A 23,363-nucleotide genomic window follows, 5' to 3' on the forward strand; every position below is an offset into this window, starting at 1 on the left:
TGATTGACTTGAAAATTTATCTGATGCTCTGGGTAGGGTTCTAGTTCATGGCGAGTGAGGGGGTTGGTGGTGTGCAGGTGATATTATATTCATCACGTGAGATGTCAACACCCACGCACCCAATCATCTTGGAAGTTTGCAAAATATCTGTCTTGCCTCACAGCAGTCATTTCCTATACATGGGACTGAATGACAAATGACAAATACACTATACTCACAAAACACACACAAACATACACATCATGAAAAACATCCTCCACTCACACACAACACACACACACACACACACACACACATAATGACACTGACCTAACCATTAACCCTCAGGAATATCAGGTTATTTGCTTCCAGCCACACACTTCTCCAATGAAGTCTGCAAACAGCAGTACACAGATATTCAACTTTGCTTTTCCCTTTCCTTTGAGGTGTACCCCTCATCCCTTCACAGAAAGATATGCAGCTCTGGTCAAAGTTTGGCTCACACTTGCTTGCTCATTGTATAATCTAAGAAAACAAACTTAACAATGGAAGCCACTAAAACGGACTTCTGCAGCCCCTCCTCTGCTCACTTTGGGATTCTCCACTTTACAGAGATCAGTAGTCACAAAGGCCATCTCCATTTCACAGAGCAATAAACTGTGACTGAAACCTTAATGGACTTCAGACAGACCCAACTAGATCAAGGGAGGTTAACAATGGGTTTAAGAACAATTATACCATGCACCAAAACACTGCAGTTAAAATGGATTCTGAAGTGGCAAGAAGAGCACCATTTTCTGAGGGGCGCAGCTCCAAAGAAAAGGGTGGAATTTCTGTGTTCAGACTGGATCCCATGTCTTAGGACAGTTGGGGGGGGGGGGGGGGCTGGGGGGGAGGAGATCTCATCTTTTTTACTACCAACCGCCCATGACATCATCGAGTGTCCCTGAGATGTGGGGACAACTCCATTTTGGACTGTGTATGGTGCCGAAGAGGCGCGCCCTGCCATTTGACATCAGAGTTTGCGCATGTGCACATAAAGAATACAGAAGGGAACTTTTAATTACCATTGAGAGCCCAAGGTCACTATCACTTCCAAATTTCTGTCCTCAAACCCGACAAGATTCGAGGGAAAAACCGGGAAGTCCCCTTGAGTTAATCACAGTTTCTTGAGGGGATAGTCCCATGGTGCGGGATTTTCCCTGAGACATAGGACCTATACCCTGTTTACTGTGTCCCCTCCCCCTCCCCCCCCCCATCATTTACAAAATGTATATTAATTTCAAAATGAATATTCAATATGATAATTTGCCAAGATTATTGAAGTTCAGCCTGAAACTTGAACTTCTCTTGGCATACTCGTGTGCAGAATGACATCAAATGGTTCACATTTCAGGGTCGGCCTTCATTTCTTAATTCTGTTTTCTCCAGACAGAATATATACATGTAGCACAAGTTGACGTTTCCTGCTAAAAAGCAGGAAGTGTTCATCCATCCACACCGATCTTGCCTCCACAAGCGGATTTACATCTACTCCATGTTACCCATGTTCTTTCAGCATGTAGTACTGGTAATCTCAGTCCTCTGTACATGTGTGTGAAGGTGCATAGCTTATTACTGCATATGACTCATAACTCTCAGAGATTCACAGTAACATGCTGTCCCTTCACTATAGGTGCATATTAGCCAGAACTTGCCATCTTTTCCTTTGTTTTAATTGCCACCAAGATAGACTTGAAGAAAGATATCTTTGATAATAGAATAGTTTGCACATTAGGCAGTAGGCTAATCTGACCAACAGCAGTGTTTGAGGTAAAGCAAATATTTTCTTAAAATTTGATTATTTGTGGGAAAATTATAAAATAATGTACCAGATGAAAATTTTTGCTGGTAAAGTAATAACACAATATATGAATTAACTCAATATATTATAAGTGGGGGGAAAAAAGAAGTGGGGTTCAAAGCGGAAATTTCTACGATTATCCAGCCAGTCTCTGACCGCAGGTCAAAGGTCAGCACCTGCTTCCATGACAAAGTAATGACTATGCCAAACACAAAATGCCAGCATGATGCAGTGTGGATATGTTTGAAGACCTGTCTTGCAACACATGATGGTATGGGAATAATATCAATAGGGAAAGGTGGATTGTTATCCAACCAGTCTCTGACCGCAGGTCAAAGGTCAGCACCTGCTTCCACGAGGAAGCAACAACAGCAGACAAAAAATGCCAGCGTGATGCAGTGTGGATAGGTTTGATGATCAGTCTTGCAACACATGACAGTATGGGAATAATATCAATCAGGAAAGGTGGATCCCACATGCTAGCGTTTGCCACATTCTATTCAAAGTCTCTGCAGTACATGTCCATGTGAAATCTAATTTTTTTTTTTTTTTTTTTTTTTTTTTTTTTTGCTCGTTTGTGTGATTCCCCATGCAAATTGTCATAGCTTCTAGTCTAGATCTTTGTTTCGGTTTTTTTTTTTTTTAATGTTATCTTCATCCATTAAGTTCTGGAGGAATTCTGCTGCAGAAATGATCACCCTGGCATCATTAAATTGGCAACACTGACTTCCACTGCATATCTACATACTATATCACAGAAAGATTGTAGGAAATGGTTGAATATAGGACATTAAATCAAAAAAGGCAAAAATGTGCCAAGATGAAATAAACAGGAAGTTTTACCTGCTAATTGTGGGGCCAAATTAAAGAAGCATTAATGAATTAGCCACTTAAGAAGCCTCACTATCCTGAGCATCGTGGGTACAATTAATTGTATTAAACTATGATCACATCGACAATACCCACTAGCTTTGATTTGAACCAACAATCTCCCCCAAGTCCAGCTGCTTCTCTACCAAACCACATCTACACAATCTATGATTATATCCTCACTCCTTGCCTTGTGGTACACACGTACGTCACAGGACAATTCTCCTTCACAAAGGGAGGAAGAAAAGAAATTACTTCTAACCCTCGACGTGATATGTCCATCATCCTGAAGTTGAGATATTTCTGACTATATTCCAACATCAATCATACAATGTTTGCATAACCTACATGCATTATGGTAAACAAGCCAAGTTTCATTTATGAGATAAATCTCAGATATAAGTTCTATATATATAGCATACATATTTCTGCAGTGCATTGTGTATTTTCATTAATTTTGCATGTTTATCGATATTGACAAATCAACAGCTTGTGCAAATATCACTCCCAGAGACGGAAATAAGATATCAAACATTTCCAATTTGGACAATCCTTTTCACTTGAAAAGAGATAAAATTTATTGATCAATTCTTTGCTCAGGTCCTTTATTGGGAATTCAACCATTTGCAGAACTGTCTTTTGAGTCCCGATTTGTGAAATGTGCTCATGAAATGTGTAACATACTCTCTAAAAAAAATCTAGTGAAAATACTCACTCTTAAAGGAGTGAATACAAAAAAGAATGAATTTAGAGTGAAATTGGAGTGAATATTGAGTGAAAATGTTCATTTTCACTCGCTTTAGAGTGACCTCAGGGATCACTCTTAAATCTTCAAGTGATCCCTAAGGTCACTCCAAAATGAATGAAAATGAACATTTTCACTCTAAATTCACTCTTTTTTGTATTCACTCCTTTAACAGTAAATATTTTCACTTGATTTTTTTAGAGAGAGTACTGATAGTGCACTTTCTCCCCAATAGTTACCTCTGATAATCCGATAATAGCTTGCCTCAGATTTGCAACGTGGGTTAGGGAGACCAAAACGCGCATCAGAAAGTAAAGTGAGAGGAATCGCAGAAATGAGAAGCTCATCAGAGGGAATAGGGGGCTAGACATACATTATCCTTGAACTCAGTGAGCATTCTGAAGCTCACCTATGATATAAGGTGACAGCTGGCACAGCAAACAGCTATGGCAGTCTTTCTGTCTGTCTGTCTGTCTCTCTCTCTCTTTCTTTCTCATATTTTCGTGATGTGATAATACAAATCATCCATCACTTTGGTCAATCTGTTTCTTTTGTCCCTGTCTGTCTGTCCGTCTGTCCGTCTTTCTCTTTTTCTATCTGTTTCTCTGGTGTCTTTCTCGTCAATGATGTGACAGTAAGTGTACATCCATCACTCAGTCAAGCTGTCTCTGCATCTCCCTGTCTGTCTGTCTGTCTGTCTGTCTGTCTCTGTCTCTGTCTCTTTCTCCTCAATGGTGTGACAATAAGTGCACCCATCACCTCTAATAGTCAATCTTTGGTCTCGTCTCTCCGTCTGTGTGTCCGTGTGTCTGTCTGTGTGTTTGTGTGTCTGTGCATCTGACTGTGTCTCTTTCTCATTTATGACTTGACAGTTACTGCATCCATCACCTTAGGCCAAAAAAAAAAAATTGTTGCATTGGCGTAACATGAGATTTTCAAATAGGGTCGGTCGGGCGGATTTTTTTTTTTTTTTTTTGCTACCTGCATTTTACGTGTAAAACTCGTGCTCAGCTCAGTAAACAGTTACAACTGCTGCACCGAATGTGCTGTGTTCATCTATTCTACAAATCATTTATGAGGCGGATATTACTGGAATTATACCCCTTCACAGAATTTAAAGATGTTGAAATCCCTATCATGAATGTTTTCACTTCATATTTTACTATTTTGACTTAGATAAGATAGATGCAAATTGACCCATATGTATGATCTTTTCATCGCACACAGCGATCTCTATTACAGTCCCACATATACAGATTCGTGTAAGTTCTCCACACAAGAAACCTATGGCAAAACTGTGCACAATACATCGCAGTCTGAATGCTACGTATACACTGAATAAATCTTGTTAGAGTACGTGTCCGTGTTGGAAACAGATGACGTACTGATCAAGGAAGGCTTATGCGAGGCGCTAGATCTCTCCCTCGTACATCCGATATCCCCAGAGCCGTTTCCACTTCCGGGTTTGTGCGATCGCGATCGCAATCAACAAGATATTTGATATCAATAGCAAAAAAAATAATAAAAAAACATGGGGTCGGCGGAATTTTTAGGGTCGGGCGGGTTACGCCAATGCAACAATTTTTTTTTTTTGGCCTTAGTTGGTCTCTCTTCTCCCTCACTGTTAGTCTAGCTTCTGGACTCTTTTTACTCGTAGGGGTGATTCAGTGTACGCGACAAGCCGTATGAGGGCGTGACACCCGAGGATTGCGATACGCGGAGAACTGCGATACCCGAGAAAAAAGAGTCCAGTAAAATACTTTCGCCGGATCGAGCAGGGTCAAGAGTTCACGCTTGAGTGGTCATGAATATTCATGACTCGCAGTCAATCAGACAGTTTTACTAGTTAATGCGAATACCAGCTGATCGCACTCCCGCTGGTAGTGTGTGGTAGTGCTGCCCACTTCCACTACACTACAGCATTGTCCACCAAAATAGGGGTTTTGTTCTGAAGTTGAGCCCACTAACTAGTCTAGCAGCCAGAAAGGGTCCCCGTGCACCCCCCTAAAACAAAATTCTACGATATGTTCGAAGATCGTCAGAACCTGTATGTTCCGAATCCGGTTGTCGCCAGTGGAAAAAAGGTTGCGCGCGCGTCTATTTTGCATATTTCTAAGATGGGCGCCGCCCGTTGCTAGGAGACGGATTATTTTTGAATAACTTTAGTTAGGAATAACAAATTACCATAAAAATGGTATCATTTTGAAGAGAATTAAATTTCCTACAAGCTGATACCCCATTTGATGGGATAAATAGATGTTGTCATGAAATATTAAGGAAGGAATTATGTTTTTTAGGATTTTTCTAAAAAGATCCGGAATTTGGTTATAATGTTCTTTTCCATACATTTAATATGCATTTACAAATAACATTTGAATTTTCCTGTAATTATCCCCCAAACATAGCTATTATCATGTGAAAACGGCTTTCCAATACATGTACATCAATTCCTTTAAAAGTTACACGACATTAAAGGGGATATGGTTCAATAGGTTTTACAGCAATATCTAAGGGTTATAATGTCTCCGCGCGCAATTGCGTAGGTTCTGTATGTGGGGTTTGTTGTAGATCACTGCTATCTATTGATCAAATCTCATCGAAATCGGCGAAGAAAGTAAGAAAAAATTACACTTTCTATTCCTTATATGTAATAAAAATGTTTTTTTTTTCTATTCTGTGTTACCAAACTCAATCCATTCAGCTTCCCATATGAACAGTTTCTTGTCTTTTTGGATTCCCTCCAAGAACGTGAAATTAATCACAACTTATCTGATATTAAAAAGTTAAAGAAAAAAACATTTACGTGACAGTTTCCTCTTATTGGAAGATTAAAGTGAAAAAAAAAGAATCTTATGCTAAAAGCGCTAAGAAATAAAGAACTTGTTAAATGGCCTTTCAGAGTTTAAAATGAAACATGGCTATCTTATTTTTTCATAACAAAATGAAGGGAATTATCTGTGTAGTTTATGTCGGCCCATACTGGGTTACATCATAAATTCTTCAGAAATGGTCCCTGTGCACCCCCCCCCCCCCCTCCAAAAAAAAAATACGATAGGTCAAAGGTCAAAGATCAAGTGAAATACATGCTCTCCTATTCATCCAATTAAACCTAGGTCAAGGACGGTGACCATTCAACACATTTGTGACAAACATGCCATTATAATATTTTGCCAATTTTGTGAAAATGTAATCACACATTGTCCACATGTACTATAGACCTATTAGGAGAATCATGCATTATGGCGGAGGCATACCAGTCGTCATAGCGACATTTCTAGTTTAATATTACAACGAAGATTACGACTATTATTAGCAGTTGGTAATTAAGTGGTGTACGAAGACTAACTCAAACAATACATCATTATATGAGTGGCTACAATGTACAATTGATAAAAACCCAATAAATCTGTGTGTTTTTTTTTTTTTCAGGTTATACAGTGCGTATCAAAAAAAAAGGTAATCCAACTTTGGCGGGCTACTACTTTACAATTGTCAGCTATGGAGAGCTCAATGTTTTAATTCTAATGATATCACAAACCATCGAAAGCTATGCTGCCGGCTGAAAGCAATAACAAATTTACTTCTTGTATATTATAGAAAGAATGGCCACGCGAAAGTAACAAGATTAATGCTCTGTTACTGGGAATTTGAAAACAATAATGACATTGTTTCCATTCCTGTTGTGTCGTTTGTTGTTGGCGTGTTTCCTTTCAAAGAGTGAAAGTAGTAGTAGGTTAATAGATGTCGGCGTTAAAGCTTGTACAATGTAACAGTATTGGTCACAGTTTATTATTCCGAAGATCATTTTTTTTCCCCAAAGGTTCGTTATTCCGGAGGTTCGTCATGATATAGATAAACGGGCCCAAATTAGTTATTGCTGAAAGCAATAACAAATTTACTTCTTGTATATTAGGCCAAGTAAAAAAAGAAACCAGTTTCTCGTCCTCGCGCGCATCGATTTTGGCCGCCGCATCGATTTTTTTACTATTTACTATTTTCAAAATGGCGCTGAAAATACCAAGAAATTTATAATTCTCGTCCCAGCCCGCTCCCCGCCCGCGTCGATTTTCAGTTGCCGCATCGACTTTTTTGATATTTACTATTTTTTCGGCCGCCGAAAAAAAAAAGATCGACAATTCACCTACCAATCGTGACGTCTCATTTCTAATTTTTACGCCTTGCGTCCTCTACTTAGCTGTAGACTGGAGTACAGCTGTAGCTTCTGTGTGTAGTGCGTATGTAATATCGCATGCATTTCACACTGCGAGCTCGGCCGATCGGCAAGAAGGAATGACCCACAAAGCAGTCGAACTGCACTGTAGTTGGATGGGCGGCGCGGCGGGCCGGCCTACTGGACTGTGATGTACAGCGCGTACGTCGTGAACGCGATAGCGGCAACATTTCTGCGAACAATCGCTGATATTCCACGCATATTTCGCGCGTTGTTCGTATTTTTCCCCGTTTCTGAAATTTTAAGCGGAAGAATTGTACTGTACAAATGCTTGTGAGGATTGTACGGTATCGAGTTTGTATACATTTTCATGTCATTGTGACTATGTGCATGTGTGTGCAGTGTCGGAAGGTACGGTGCCAGCAGGGAGGTCCACACCTCCCTGGTGCCAGTGCAGTGGCCGTGCCGCACCGTATATCGGCAAAGTGTGCGTGTTTTGTAGCTGTCCAGGGGCCTGTCTTATAAAGACTTGTGATAGAAATCAATCACAAGTTTCTTGTGACCTGCAATGCAAGTTGCGATTGATTTGGGGACTTGTGATTGATTTGAAGGCTTTATAAGACGGGGCCCAGGGTCCCCATCCCCTGGTCTGTCGCGGCGATACATTCTATTTTGCAGAGAAAATGAATGCGCTTTTCCAGCAAATGTAGAATTATTAAATGGGTGTATCTATAAAATAAATAACTTTTCCACGGATTCTGGTTTGTCTCGTATTTCTGCGGGTTACTTTTCTTCACGATGTAAATTCATGGACACAGCCGTGAGTGGTATCATCTGTAGTGTGTACTGTTATACAACCATTCATCATCCAAATAATGAGTGATTATCAAATGTCTTTTTAGAACATGAAGAAACATCTTTAAACGTTTAATGATAGAATGCCAAATCAGTATCATTTTGACATCCATCTGTTATTGTACAAGCCAGTTTCCAGTTGAATGTGCTACAATTGTACTGTGAAGAACTGCAGATATACATACCAGCTGTGTGGACACAAAAAGTCACAAACACCAATAAATAAAGCAGTGTTTTGAATATCATGGAATTTATTTCAGTCGTACATTTCAGTGTTGAAAGACATGTTTTATACCTGTTTCAATTAATAGCACAATACATCAGAATTGCAAGTACACTGGTACCAGAACAGCCATTAAATACCAGTATTAAGATGGTCATTTTCCCTTGACTATAGTGGAAAGAAAAAGCAAATGTATTTCTGCATGCTGAAGTTTCATTTCAAGTATGGCACATATATCTATTTGTTTGAAAATGCACAGAGTGCAGGCAAGACGTACACTTGGGACCTGGTCTCGTAACACAGCTACCAGAGTGATATTTCATTTCATAAATTGAATATAGAAAATTGTAAAGCCCTCTCTCGTTACCTTTCTCAGAATTACCGGACGAGAAACATATTACTTTCATTTTGACGATCCTTGAAAAAATAGTAAGATATCAAATAGTAAGGACCTCCCTCATCGCCTTGCTCAAAAAACCCGGACGAGAAACTACTTTCTTTTTTTACTTGGTCTTATAGAAAGAAAGGCCACGCGAAAGTAACAAGATTAAATGTCCTGTTACTGGGAATTTGAAAACGATAATGACATTGTTTCCATTCCTGTTGTGTCGTTGGTTGTTTCCTTTCAAAGAGTGAAAGTAGTAATATAGTAGTTTAATAGATGTCGGCGTTAAAGCTTGTACAATATAACAATATTGGTCACAGTGTATTATTCCGAAGGTTCATTTTTTTCCCCAAAGGTTCGTTATTCCGGATGTTCGTCATGATATAGATAAACGGGCCCAAATTTGTTATAGCTGAAAGCAATAACAAATTTACTTCTTGTTTATTATAGAAAGAAAGGCCACGCGAAAGCAACAAGATTAAATGCCCTGTTACTGGGAATTTGAAAACGATAATGACATTGTTTCCATTCAAAATTCAAAATGGTCACCTTCCTTGACCTAGGTCTAATTGGATGAATAGGATAGCATGTATTTGGGGATTTTAGGACTTTAACTTGACTTTGGCCCTTTCATAAGTTTATGCATTAAGTAATTTTCAAGGTATGGAGAAAAAGTGCAATTTTTGTATTGAGTAATAAATTGTTACCATTTTCATCTGGCCTTTGACCCTGAAATTCATAAGAGAATCACTGTCAGGCAGAACATGCATAAATAGGGCCTATGTACTAAGTTTCAAGATGCCATGAGCCACTTCCGAGACATGGAGGAAGAAGCAAGTTCAGCACTTTCTCTCGATCTTTGATCTTTGACCTTTTTGGCAAAAAAAAAAAAGAAATTGCCAGAGAATCTCTATTTTGGGTTATACATGCATACACCAAGTTTTAAAAAAAGTCCTGCTGGCATTACATAAATATGAGGGAAATAGTAAAATTTTGAAGTGTTGCTCTTGACCTTTGACCCCATGAACCCCAAATTCCCTAGATAATCACTTCCAGTCAGTACATGCATAATATATACTATGTTCCATGAAGATACCTTGAACAATATCCAAGATACAGAGAAAAAAAGTAAAATTTTAACATTTTCACTTGACCTTTTCACATTTGACCTTAAAGGGAAGATAAACCCCAAGAGCAATGTGGATTGAGTGAAAGTAGCAACATTAGTAGAACACATCAGTGAAAGTTTGAGGAAAATCGGACAATCGATGCAAAAGTTATGAATTTTTAAAATTTTGGTGTTGGAACCGCTGGATGAGGAGACTACTAGAGGATATGACGTATGAGTGGACAACAATACAAAGAAAATATAAAGGAAATTCAACAAAAATTCACTTTTCTAGAATCATGAAAGAGCAATGGACCAACCTCTTTCAGAAAGCAGGGGGAATAATTGCTACCCTTAACATATGTCAATATCAAGTTGATGGAATTTGTAATTTTCATGAAAAATGGATTTTTGTAGAATTTTCTTTATATTTTCTTGGTATTGTTGTCCACTCATACGTCATAACCTCTAGTAGTCTCCTCATCCAGCGGTTCCAACACCAAAACTTTAAGAATTCATAACTTTTGCATCAATTGTCCGATTTTCTTCAAACTTTCACTGATGTGTTCTACTAATGTTGCTGCTTTCACTCAATCCACATTGCTCTTGGGGTTTATCTTCCCTTTAACCTTATCACCCCAAACTTTTACCAGTGAATTTTAACTGGGTAATACCTGTATACACTAAGTTTCAAGAAAACATCTTTAGGCATTGCAGAGATATGAGGGAAATAGTGACATTCTAAGCATTTGACCTCGACCTTTTGACTTTTGACCCTGAGCATGTGCACCCAAAAGTTGATAGGCAGAATTTCACCCCCAATACACATAAGGGCTTTTTACACTTGTAAATTTTTGCTTTTAGCCCCGGACCAACGGTGGGGCTAAAGGGCTGTTTACACTTGTGTTTCTTAACCCCGGACTTTCTCTGACCCAGGACTATCGTTAGTCCCGTACCAATTTTTTTTTCAGCTTTTTACACTCGCCAATTAGTCCCGTACTATCTCTTGTCCGGGGCTAAGGAGAAAACTGACCTTTTTACACTCGTATTTCTTAGCCCCGGACTTTCCAAACCACATGAATATTCATAATTACGCTGTGTACAGTACACGTACACGCACGCACCGGCAGCACTTGATTACCTCGTTTCTGATTGGTCAGTGAGGGTCGGACTTCGTCTCCGTCACTTAGCCCAGGATTATTTTTTCGTTCTGTTTACACTCACTTGCTTGGCACCGCAATTGCGGTGCTAACCCCTGCTATTTTGCAGGGCCAGATAGTACCGTACTATCGGTGGGGCTAGCCCACTTTGGCAAAAACGAGTGTAAACAGAAAGTGGGCTAAGGATAGTCCCGTACCAACGGTGGGGCTAAGGCCCCCCCCCCCCCCTTAGCCCCACCGTTGGTCCGGGGCTAAGCAAAAATTTACAAGTGTAAAAAGCCCTTAAGGGGGGGGGGCCTTAGCCCCACCGTTGGTACGGGACTATCCTTAGCCCACTTTCTGTTTACACTCGTTTTTGCCAAAGTGGGCTAGCCCCACCGATAGTACGGTACTATCTGGCCCTGCAAAATAGCAGGGGTTAGCACCGCAATTGTGGTGCTAGCACCGCAATTGCGGTGCCAAGCAAGTGAGTGTAAACAGAACGAAAAAATAATCCTGGGCTAAGCCACAGAGACGAAGTCCGACCCTCACTGACCAATCAGAAACGAGGTAATCAAGTGCTGCCGGTGCGTGCGTGTACGTGTACAGTACACAGCGTAATTATGAATATTCATGTGGTTTGGAAAGTCCGGGGCTAAGAAATACGAGTGTAAAAAGGTCAGTTTTCTCCTTAGCCCCGGACAAGAGATAGTACGGGATTAATTGGCGAGTGTAAAAAGCTGAAAAAATTGGTACGGGACTAACGATAATCCTGGGTCAGAGAAAGTCCGGGGTTAAGAAACACAAGTGTAAAAAGCCCTATACATGCCAAATTTCAGGTTTTTTGTTTTTGTTTTTGTTTTTTTTTTTTTTTTTTTGTTACGCTGTCCGCAAAATTCATTACGGACGGAGAGAAGGACGGACGGAAGGACGGACAACCCGAAAACATAATGCCTCCGGCACCACTTCTTGGCGGAGGCATACAAAAGAATCTAGATTACATAGGTGAAGTAATCTTTGAAGATATGTAAATATTGATATGTACGGTATTGAAACTGTCGTGTTGATTATCCTTATGGTACGTTACCACTCTCGTGGAATTCACTAAGCTGGGTCCACTTTCTCGATTCGCCCGAAATCGTGGTCTTACTCGGGGACTAATCGTGCTGATCATCAGATGATCAAATCTTGATGTCAGTCAAAGACATTGTGTTGATCGTAGTAATTTTTCGAACAGTCCAATAATTCTTCTACGATCAACACGATTACCACCATAGACCTCAAGATGTGATAAGCCACGATAAGATCACCACGGTCACTCGTAGACTAAGAATCGATTTGTGATATAGATAGTATGTATACATGTATTAGCATGTCGAGACTCGCGACAATGGCAACCTAGTGAAAGTGTTTAACGTGCAATGTCAATAATCTTTTGGGTATCGATAATGCACATTTATAGTTACTCTATCTAAAAAGGACCGGCGGACGAGTAGGGCATGGATATCTGAAAACATTGGATGGTGTATTTAATTCATGCATGAGTTAAAATGTTATTCCAGCGGAACTTACATGCGCTCTAAAAGTGGATTGCACGTCAGATGCGCCTATAGCAGGTACACTTCAAATCATTTTATCAGTAATAGCAACTAATTTCTGTGGAAAACATGAAAATATTGTATTCGTTGTGGTTAAACATTTACACTCTGAATATGTCTAATGTTTAACACATTAGTCATACACATACATCCTTGAACACAAACACACACAGCACAAAAGTATACAAACCTGCATAAATATAAACGTGATATATATATATATATATATATATATGTATATATTTATATATAGATATATTATATATACATAGTTATAGTATATACATGCACACATACATACATACACGCATGCATAGTTAATGTTCCCTCAGACATTTCCCTCATGTTTTATAGATCCATGCATTAAGGTCTACTTAACCATAACATTTTTTTTCTCTCTCTCTCTCTCTTTTGTATAATATTGATTATTAATCACTCCTAACGGATTTAACAACCAAGTTTACGTTGTATTGCATTTAAATCAACCCATGTAATAAAGTTAAGTGCATGAAATCATTTTCTATAAAGAAAAAAAAACCCACAGAATTTGAAAGCGACTGGATTTGACTTGCAACTATTCGTTTTTATCAATGCCATTCCTTGGTATTTGTAATCTATCTATTAGTTTCTTGGCAATAATAAACGTATGAGCAATATGTTTAAAAACCATCAGGCGAACCACCAAAGAATGAGAACACGTATGTGCGATCTTATCTTAAAAAAATAAATTGATTTCATGCTAGAGCATGGTGAGAACTATTTCGTTTGTGCGGTATACATGTAACTCTTATTTCGACATCTAAATAAAGCATTCGAGTTTGATGTTCCATGAATGCATTAATGGCGTATTGAATAAATTCACGAAATTCATGACTGAGCTCATTTCCCCTGCATGAATGCCTGTGTGCGATACTGGAGGTATGTGTGTGAAGATGATCAGAAGAATAAGAGTTGATGAAGAGAAGTTTGATTAATATCGATATGTTGGAAACCCCTATCCAGGTAAGCCCGTTTCGGCCGTCATGAAATTACACCTCTCGTAAGGCCTTCATTCTATTTGATGAAAAAAGACGTAAACTAAAAGTGAAGCTGAGTAGATCAAAGGTGACAGCGAATAAAAAAATTTAATTTGTTTTCATATTCCACAAGATTTAATGATATTTAATCAATAATTTGGATGTAAGAAGTGATAGGATCTCATACTTGCAATGATTATTATAGTATTACACGCGTTACGCAAGTGCGGCCGTCGACATTACCCTTAAATTTCTGTATAACCGTATTGAACCTTTTCCCTTTAATGTCGTGTAACTTTTAAAGAAATTGGTGTATTGAATAGCCGCTTTCATAGAATAATACTTATTTATGGGGTTTAACTTAAGGAAAATTCCGATGTTATTTGTAAACAGAAATTAAATGTATGGAAAAAACATTACTGAAATCTGTATTTCTTGGGAAAAATGTAAAAAAAAAATAATCCTTCCTTCCTTAGTATTTCATAACAACAACTATTTATTACATAAAACATGGTTTTAACTTGTAGGAAATCTAATTCTCTTTAATATGATACCATTTTTATGGTAATTTGATATTCTTAACTAAAGTTATTCAAAAATAATCCGTATCCTAGCAACGGGCGGCGGCCATCTTAGAAGTATGCAAATTAGACGCACGCGCAACCCTTTTTTCCGCTGGCGACAAGCAGATTCGCAAAATACAGGTTCTGACGATCTTCGAACACATCGTAGATTTTTTTTTTTGGGGGGGGGGGGTGCACGGGGACCATTTCTGAAGAATAGTAACCCAATATGGGCCGACATGAACTACACAGATACTTCCCTTCATTTTGTTATGAAAAAATAAGATAGCCATGTTTCATTTTAAACTCTGAAAGGCCATTTAACAAGTTCTTTATTTCTTAGGGCTTTTAGCATAAGATTCTTCTTTTTTTCACTTTAATCTTCCAATAAGAGGAAACTGTCACGTCAAATTTTTTTCTTTAACTTTTTAATATCAGATAAGTTGTGATTTTGGAGGGAATCCAAAAAGACAACAAACTGTTCATATGGGAAGCTGAATGGATTGAGTTTGGTAACACAGAATAGAAAAAAAAAAAAACATTTTTATTTCACATAAGGAATAGAAAGTGTAATTTTTCTTTCTTTCTTCGCCGATTTCGATGAGATTTGATCAATAGATAGTGATCTACAACAAACCCCACATACAGAACCTACGCAATTGCGCGCGGAGACATTATAACCCTTAAATATTGCTGTAAAACCTATTGAACCTTATCCCCTTTAATGTCGTGTAACTTCTAAAGGAATTGGTGTATTGGAAAGCCGTTTTCACATGATAATAGCTATGTTTGGGGGATAATTTTAGGAAATTTCAAATGTTATTTGTAAATGCATATTAGATGTATGGAAAAGAACATTATAACCAAATTCCGTATCTTTTTAGAAAAATGCTAAAAAACATAATTCCTTCCTTAATATTCCATGACAACAACTATTTATCCCATCAAATGGGGTATCAGCTTGTAGGAAATTTAATTCTCTTCAAAATGATACCATTTTTATGGTAATTTGTTATTCCTAACTAAAGTTATTCAAAAATAATCCGTCTCCTAGCAACGGGCGGCGGCCATCTTAGAAATATGCAAATAAGACGCGCGCGCAACCTTTTTTTCCGCTGGCGACAACTGGATTCGGAAAATACAGGTTCTGACGATCTTCGTACATATCGTAGAATTTTGTTTTAGGGGGGTGCACGGGGACCCTTTCTGGCTGCTAGACTAAACTTGTACTTCGACCGCCAGCTCATCATACAAAACTGCATTAATGTAGGCCTACGTGCTTTCTTGTCATATGCATGATGAGAGACAAGCTGCCCATTCCATGATTTCATCATGGACCCTACCACTAGGGTCCATGATTTCATGAAGTCATCATATAAAAGTCTTTACATAAAATCAAGGAAATTCCAAAGATTCTCATAATTATGTAGCTATATTATGTATACAAGAGAAGTAAAGTCTGTGTGTCTTATGAGAGAGAAGTCTTTTCATGAAACGTAGCCTCCATCCAAATAGGGGAGATACCACGATTTTATAGTACGATGAAAAAATGTTTCATTGGACATTATAGGCTTATTGTAGATTACAGACTTTATTTTAGATTGATTCCTCCCAGCATAACAGAATGACATCCGTAAAAGGGTCAATCCCACTATACCCGCTAAAATATGTGATCTTCATATACATGACTTTTGATCAATATTCCAATAGATTTAAGGGATCCCGTGTCACAAAAGTCATATTTTGGTAAAGCAACTCTAGCAAAGATATTAAAGACCAGACCCCCCCCCCAAAAAAAAAAAAAATACTATTATTATCATTACAAAATATCGAATGTAGGAACCAGATTCAAGTAGTCGATCGTGCCAAAATAGATTTCTGTCTTTGAAAGCCTGATTGTAGATAGGAATAAAAAAAATTGTCATGGTCAACAAAGGCAAGTGAAAGTCATTGGATTGCGCCTGCGGGTAGGATAACGAAGAGGTTCGTGTTTTTGTTATTTTTTTTTTTATATAGATCGAGTCAAATACAGACGGATTTCACTGACGAATTCCATAAGGTATTTTAAGATTCAACGAAACATACGTGATACCCTGCTATGAGATTTCTCCTCAAGGATTATGACAGCCTTATATAGCTCACCTGCAAGGAACTACTCCCATATCTCACTATAGAACACATTAAAGTAACTTTATTATCTCATTTCCACGGAAAAGCGCAGGTGGGAAACGTATACGTTACGAAAACTCACTCCCTGGCCAACATAACTCGCAGGATTCATCCAATTATAAACATATACAAACGCTCTGAGGGAATTTATTCATAGTAACAACTTTCATAGTCAAACTACTTCAATCTAAACGTAAAAGCAACATTATTCCTTGCGTCCTTTTACCAAAACACTTGTGGCTTGCCTTTAAAACAGATTATGCTGATAGTGCTATGTTCGTGAGGAATATGGTGCTGGTTAAAAGCTATGTCTGTTATTCCGAAGGCTCGTTTATTCGAAAATAAACTATTGCTCACGATTTTTTTTCTGATAATGAAATAATGTTCATTAGCCGAAACTTAAAAGAAGGGTTTGTAGTTATGTACTTGTAAATAGCACACTTAACCATCACAACAATACCCGCTGTTATGTTCACACGGCATGTGCTGATACGTGGCGATAACAATATGTCAATTCTTTTAATTTTATTAACTGAATGGATTTTGAAGTAACAGGAGGGTTATAACACACATCTATTTTCCCTGAAAAGGTGTTAGTGCTAACCTATAGCAGTAAAGCAAAACAAAGCAAAAGGAAACAAACTTGTAATGGTATACATTAAGCCGTGTTGATCGAAGGATGATAATACAACATGACATTGTAATGATGAGTAGGAGAATGCTTCACAGACGCAGGTACACAGTGACTCAAATTGTCTTATGACTTTGAAAATGAACACTTCTTTCTAATGGGTGCTCACCAATGTGAATGCAGGACGGAATACAGGTCATTCTAATTGATACACACACAAAAAAAGGAGGGGTCAAAATTGAATAAGATACGACTAGCAAATTACCTCCCGCAAAACCATACTGTTGAAAAGACATGCATTTTACTTCTCTTTTTAATGGGAGTGGACTTTCTCTTGTCTGTATGGTTAAAGATCACCTATTGAAAAGCAATACCCGGAAGTAAATAGTTTAGCAAATATTTACACATCACAGATGATATAACTTTCGAACCCAGCTATTAGTAAAATTGCATTTATATGCATTGAACATCTGTATAAAAATTGACGATGCGCAGTGTGGGGCATGACATATTGCAATTTGTCTTAACGGTAACGTACTATTATGTTTCATTGGAAATACCAGATATTTCTCCTTTAATCATGCTGTTAATGAACATCTTTAATTATCGTCCAACAATGAAGGATTAAAAATCTAGGGCATGCATTTAGATAAACTTTATAGGAGTCCATACCATGTTGTTATCATGTAATATGTATTGTTCTGAGGAGTGAACCCCGGAGACTGTGGTATCATAAAGTTTAAATGAATAATTAATGAATTTATTTTGCACTACGATATTATTCATAAGCAAGTGTCTGATTTATATGCCCTTCAGCATGGTGTTGTGGAGTTTGCCTGTTATATCAAGGAGGCTCTCTCGCCTTCTCGATGATTATAGTTTACCTCCTGATTGTTACATGGCATCATCATTATAATGCAAGGTGAATATCAGAATTGTATGATATCCGCTGCCCTCTGGGATTGGTAAATGCTGAATAATTCTGGAGTCAGAAATTTCTTATTTCTGGTTACAGTTTGTTTTTCTGAAGGTTCATTTTCAGGGTTTATTATTACGATGGTTCGGTGATCCAAAACGAAATAAGGTTCGTTTAAAATACTAAAGGATTGGTCTTCCGAATGTTCGTTTGTATAGCCCCTAAAAGAAGAATAAAGAAAAAAAAAGTTTGCAATACCGAAGGTTCGTTAATTTAAAACGATATTGGTTAGTAATTCCGAATGTTAGTTTAAAAATATGCAATTTTTCCATTTGTGGATTTACGAACCTTGTTTCATTTGTTTGTTTGTTTGTTTGATGTTTGTTTTTTGTTTTTTGTTTTTTTTTTTGGGGGGGGGGGGAGCTATCAAACCTTCAAAATAATAAAGTTTCTCTTATTTTCAGATCAACGAACATTCGGGAAAACTATGCCTATTCAATTTTTGGATACATAGCGTGTATAAGGTTTGCCACGTAAATTCTCCATCAAACATGTGATATCTTTATCTTCCTTTGGTAAATTAGGTCTGAAGAAAATACCAGCTTATTTTTTTTTTTAAATCAAAACTGATAAAACACTATTCCTTGTGAAGCTCAACGCGGTAAACCTTTGTATGCTCGCGTAATCAAAGCGTGTTTTTGTATTCTAACCTGTTATATTTCATAACACATAAAGCTTTGATGGCTATTCATCGATGAAATCACTTCATCGTCAGAGCCACACTCAGAAAGATTTGTGGATGTTTTTATTTGAAATTGCGTGGTATTTAGGCGCTATGCTGAAAGTATTGTGGTTGTGTTGTGAATTATTGTTCTCCAGACATAATATAGAAATCCAATTGTAAACCTACTTTACATTTATAAAAAAAAAGGGATTCCAGAAGTTCAAGGCTTCATCTTATAGGATTGGCCCTCAAGTACAACATACAGTCGACTGCAGTCGTAGTATACCCAGTCAATTAGCATATAATATCAATTTGATATTTAGAATCAGTGCCTCGATTTTCAAAGTGTTTATGGATTCACTCGGGCACAGTGCAGCCGACTGAAATACCTCTCTCTTACAAAATCCTGTTGCACAAACAAGATCGCAAAATCAAGAACATTTCTAATTATGATACGAGCAGAAATGGCTACTGTTGGGCCCTATTTTTTGTACAAAGTTGAAAAAAAAACATTAGAGAGAAATCACTAGAGATAAACGATAGTAGATCGCCATTCGTTTTTAGCTCCATGGCCAAACTAAACACTTATACTGGGTAAGGTACATAATTATGCAATGCATGCATGCAGTACTCCATCCGCCCATGGTGAGACCAAGGACAGATCTGCAGGGTGTTGGGAGAAAGGTACTGAACTGAGAACAGTCGATGACTAGTCTAATCCAATTTCAGCAGTAAATTCAGCATTATGTGTTCGTATTAGGCCTACTATGAAGAAAAAGGTATTGTATCTTTTCTTCAGAAAAATTGAATACTCTGAAACCAATTTGTGACCTATATGGATCTACATGTCATTAATATAGATCACATACGAAATCAGATAGATGCGATTTCCATTTACTGAGACTGGCTGAACAGACTACTACCATACTCGGTGGGCGGGACCTGTCAGAGCGAATGATTTATCGCGTTCGGTCAAAATCCGATCGGAACTGAAACTTTCTTCCCGGACCCTTTTTCGTTGGGCGCGCAGTCTCTCGATTATCGCAATCAGAAAATTTGCGCCCTCTCTTGGTCGCACCAAGGAAAAGGGGACGGAGCCCAGACTACCTCACTGTCTGTTTATGCACCCTTCTTTCTCTTCTTTGCTAATGGTACACTTCTATGACTTTATGAGCTCATCATTTTAGGCTGCGTTTATCTACATCTGTATAAAACTCGAGAGACAAAATCATGTTTAGAAAGGTGTTTCGAATGGCGTCTATATATGAACGTGGTTTGAAACGTAATTCTCAGGGTGCCGCATTTACCTAACCATAACATAATCGCAATTTGAGAGTTGTTACTGCACAGCTGCTTTGTGGCATTTCACATGAGAAGTAAAGATCAAATGGTGCATGCTTTTCTCCGAAACAGGAACAAGCTGGAAGTTGACCTAGGCAGTACAGGAGATATAAACACGTTTAAAAATGGCATTGCATTTATCTACTCACAAAAAGGTGATCACGGTCTCAAATGCGCTTCTACATTGTAATTGCCTTTTTTTTTTTTGGGGGGGGGGTGTTTCAAATTGGCATTTCTAAACGCAATTGAAAACACAGAACTGTTTGCGTTTACAGAGCTTTATCACCTATCGCCCGAAAATGCCTCAAACGCGTATGAGATCGTGATCATGCCTCCAAAGATTTTCAAATAATTGCACCCTATGCAAGTCTGCTTCTCAGCTCCTTCTCTGCCTGTCAGTCAGTCTGTCTGTCTGTCTTTCTCCCTTTCACTTTCTTCCTTTACAACATATTGTACTTCTTCTTTTCTCTATCTTTCTATCTCTTTCCCTGTCATACTGATATCCAGACTGGACATGGTAGAATGCCAGATAAATAAATAAAGGATAAATAAATAGATATACATGTAAAGGAAGAAATGATACCCCACATGTGGTCATTGTATCAGGGTTATAAGTGAAAGTTTGAGTATATAAAGAAAATACTGTTCAGCATCATACAAACTGCCAACCCTGAAGCCAAATGAACATTAGTAAGATATCAAAAATATCTCCAAAACTTTGCCATTAGTAGATGTTCAGAAATAAGAAAACATGGTAGAAAAAAAAAGAGGTTTGTTTCTAAATAAAAAAAAAGAAGATATGAATGCTCCTTACAAGAAGAAACAGTTGGACATCACCATACTTTGTATGATCTTTCATCTATCTTCACATGGAGCATACTCTACAGTACATAAAAGCTAAACAGAAATGGAATTTTTGCTGACAGTGCAAAATAATCTTGGCAAGTGCAAATTAAAGCACATACACACAAATCTAAGTATCTTTCTGTTTCTTCTGTAAAAGAAGGTTAACTGGGGGCCAACACATGGTGAAGAATCAATTACCCTATCCATCAGGTCGCTGTGAACCAAAATTAGCTGCGACAGCAAGGCTGGCCTTTAATTAACCTCTCGTACATTGCCATTATAGACTAGGATAAAAGGACTTTGATACTTGTACATGTATATTGTAGGAGCCGTCTCATATTATGTACCTTCATGACAGATGTTTCATGACATTACTATAGGACAGCCATGCTTCAGCAAGTAAATGTACATAATGTACTTTTGCTGTTAACACGCAATGTTTCACTTCGTAATGCCCTATGGATATCCAAGAGTGTACAGTGTACATGCACAAGTTTAGCTGAGAGTGTTTTCACCCCATCTTCAGCTACAGTATCAATATAAAGTTGCCATCATCACTGTTACTCACTGAAATATATAAATATCTAAAATATTTAGATGCAATTTGCCAGGCTCATCTTGAGCAAATAACAAGAATGCAAAGTGATGGTTTGCTCTGAAGTGATATACGCAATGGGGTGATATGAAGTGAAGAGAAATAAAAACGATGTGTCAAAAGAAGTTTGACCATCTTGGGGGAATTGCTACATCAAAGATGCATGGGTACCTATCAAGCACGCTTTGCTTCGCAAATCAAGCGACTTTACAGATGTGATGTACGCTATAAAAGTGGCAGTGTTATTCTGCATTGGCCATCACGTTGGTGAATAGTCATTTCTCTTCTGTTGAAAAGAAAATACCGTGAATTTTCCCATCTTCAGTGTACATGTATGATGCCTTTAAAGGACAAGTTCACCTTCATAAACATAAGGATTGAGAGAATGTAGCAATATTAGTAGAACACATCATTGAAAGTTTGAGGAAAATCAAACAATCTGTTCAAAAATTATTAATTTTTGAAGTTTTTGTGCAGTCACCGCTGGATGAGAAGACTACTGCAGCGTATGATGTCACATCAGTACAACAATATATGGAAAATATTTATAAAGAGAATTTCACAAAATTTCATCTTTTGAAAAAAGTAGACATTCCCTTGACTCGTTACTGACATATGATATGGGTAATATTATTCCCCCTGCCTTTAGAAAGAGGCAAGTCAAGTGCTCTTTTATTATGCGAAAAAAGTGAAAATATGTTGAATTTTCTTTACATTTTCTTTACACTGTTGTACGCATACAGTATGACATCACAAGCTGTAGTAGTCTCCTCATCCAGCAGTTCCAACACAAAAATTTTACAAATTGATAACTTTTGCATTGATTGTCTAATTTTCCTCAAACTTTCACTGATGTATTCTACTAATATTGCTGCATTGTCTCAATCCTTATATTTATGAAGGTGAACTTGTCCTTTAATATTGAGAACAATACATCTTTCGTACATGCCACAGAAATCTAGTAGAAATTGTACTTCGTATGATGTGTCAACATATTACAGAGATGGACTAAATCATCTGTCTCTATTCAAATAAAGGTCTTTGCATAATAATAAATGAATAACTTCATTTTCTTGTTTCTGGTTTAATGGATCCAAACAATTTACACTATTCAATTATGTATTTATACCTTATTTTGTGGCTTACAAACTTACAATTGTCCTGTACACTGTATATACGCACATATCATTCATGTCAGGATCAGAATTAATATTTTGTGTTTTAAAATTCCCAAATAGCACAGACTTGAAAAATTCATGAAAATAAAACCCTGCAAATACATGACATCTATGGAGATAGATAGATAGATTAGATGATAATCCGCACAATTTTTTTTTTTTCTAAGTTACCCAATCTGAGACAGAGAGAATAACTTCAATAATCCAAAATGTGTATCAAGTTTAAGGAACACAGAATTTAGCGATTTTAGAGGCAATTACATTGTAACTCTGCACCTGAAATATCATAAAGCAATGGTAGCGTATATTGACCAAAATAGCACCTAATGTACACAGACGTGAAATATGAAAGATAAGTTTTTGTGTTTCCTTTTGAAATACAATGTACTTCCTATGAAATTATTAGATAATAAAGATAGAGCATCAAACTACAGAAATGTGATTTCTGTGGCTTGCCGAGTATAAATA

The 23,363-nt window shown here is 37.6% G+C and overlaps 1 protein-coding gene across 1 annotated transcript in view; it reads right to left on the reverse strand.

Moving 5' to 3' along the window:
- LOC140234970 (alpha-1,3-mannosyl-glycoprotein 4-beta-N-acetylglucosaminyltransferase B-like) overlaps positions 1 to 23,363 on the reverse strand; it is a 124,469-nt gene that overhangs the window by 92,868 nt on the left and 8,238 nt on the right. The gene's annotated exons all lie outside the window — the stretch shown is intronic.

The sequence above is a fragment of the Diadema setosum genome, chromosome 11, assembly GCF_964275005.1.
Source record: "Diadema setosum chromosome 11, eeDiaSeto1, whole genome shotgun sequence".
Lineage (NCBI taxonomy): Eukaryota > Metazoa > Echinodermata > Echinoidea > Diadematoida > Diadematidae > Diadema > Diadema setosum.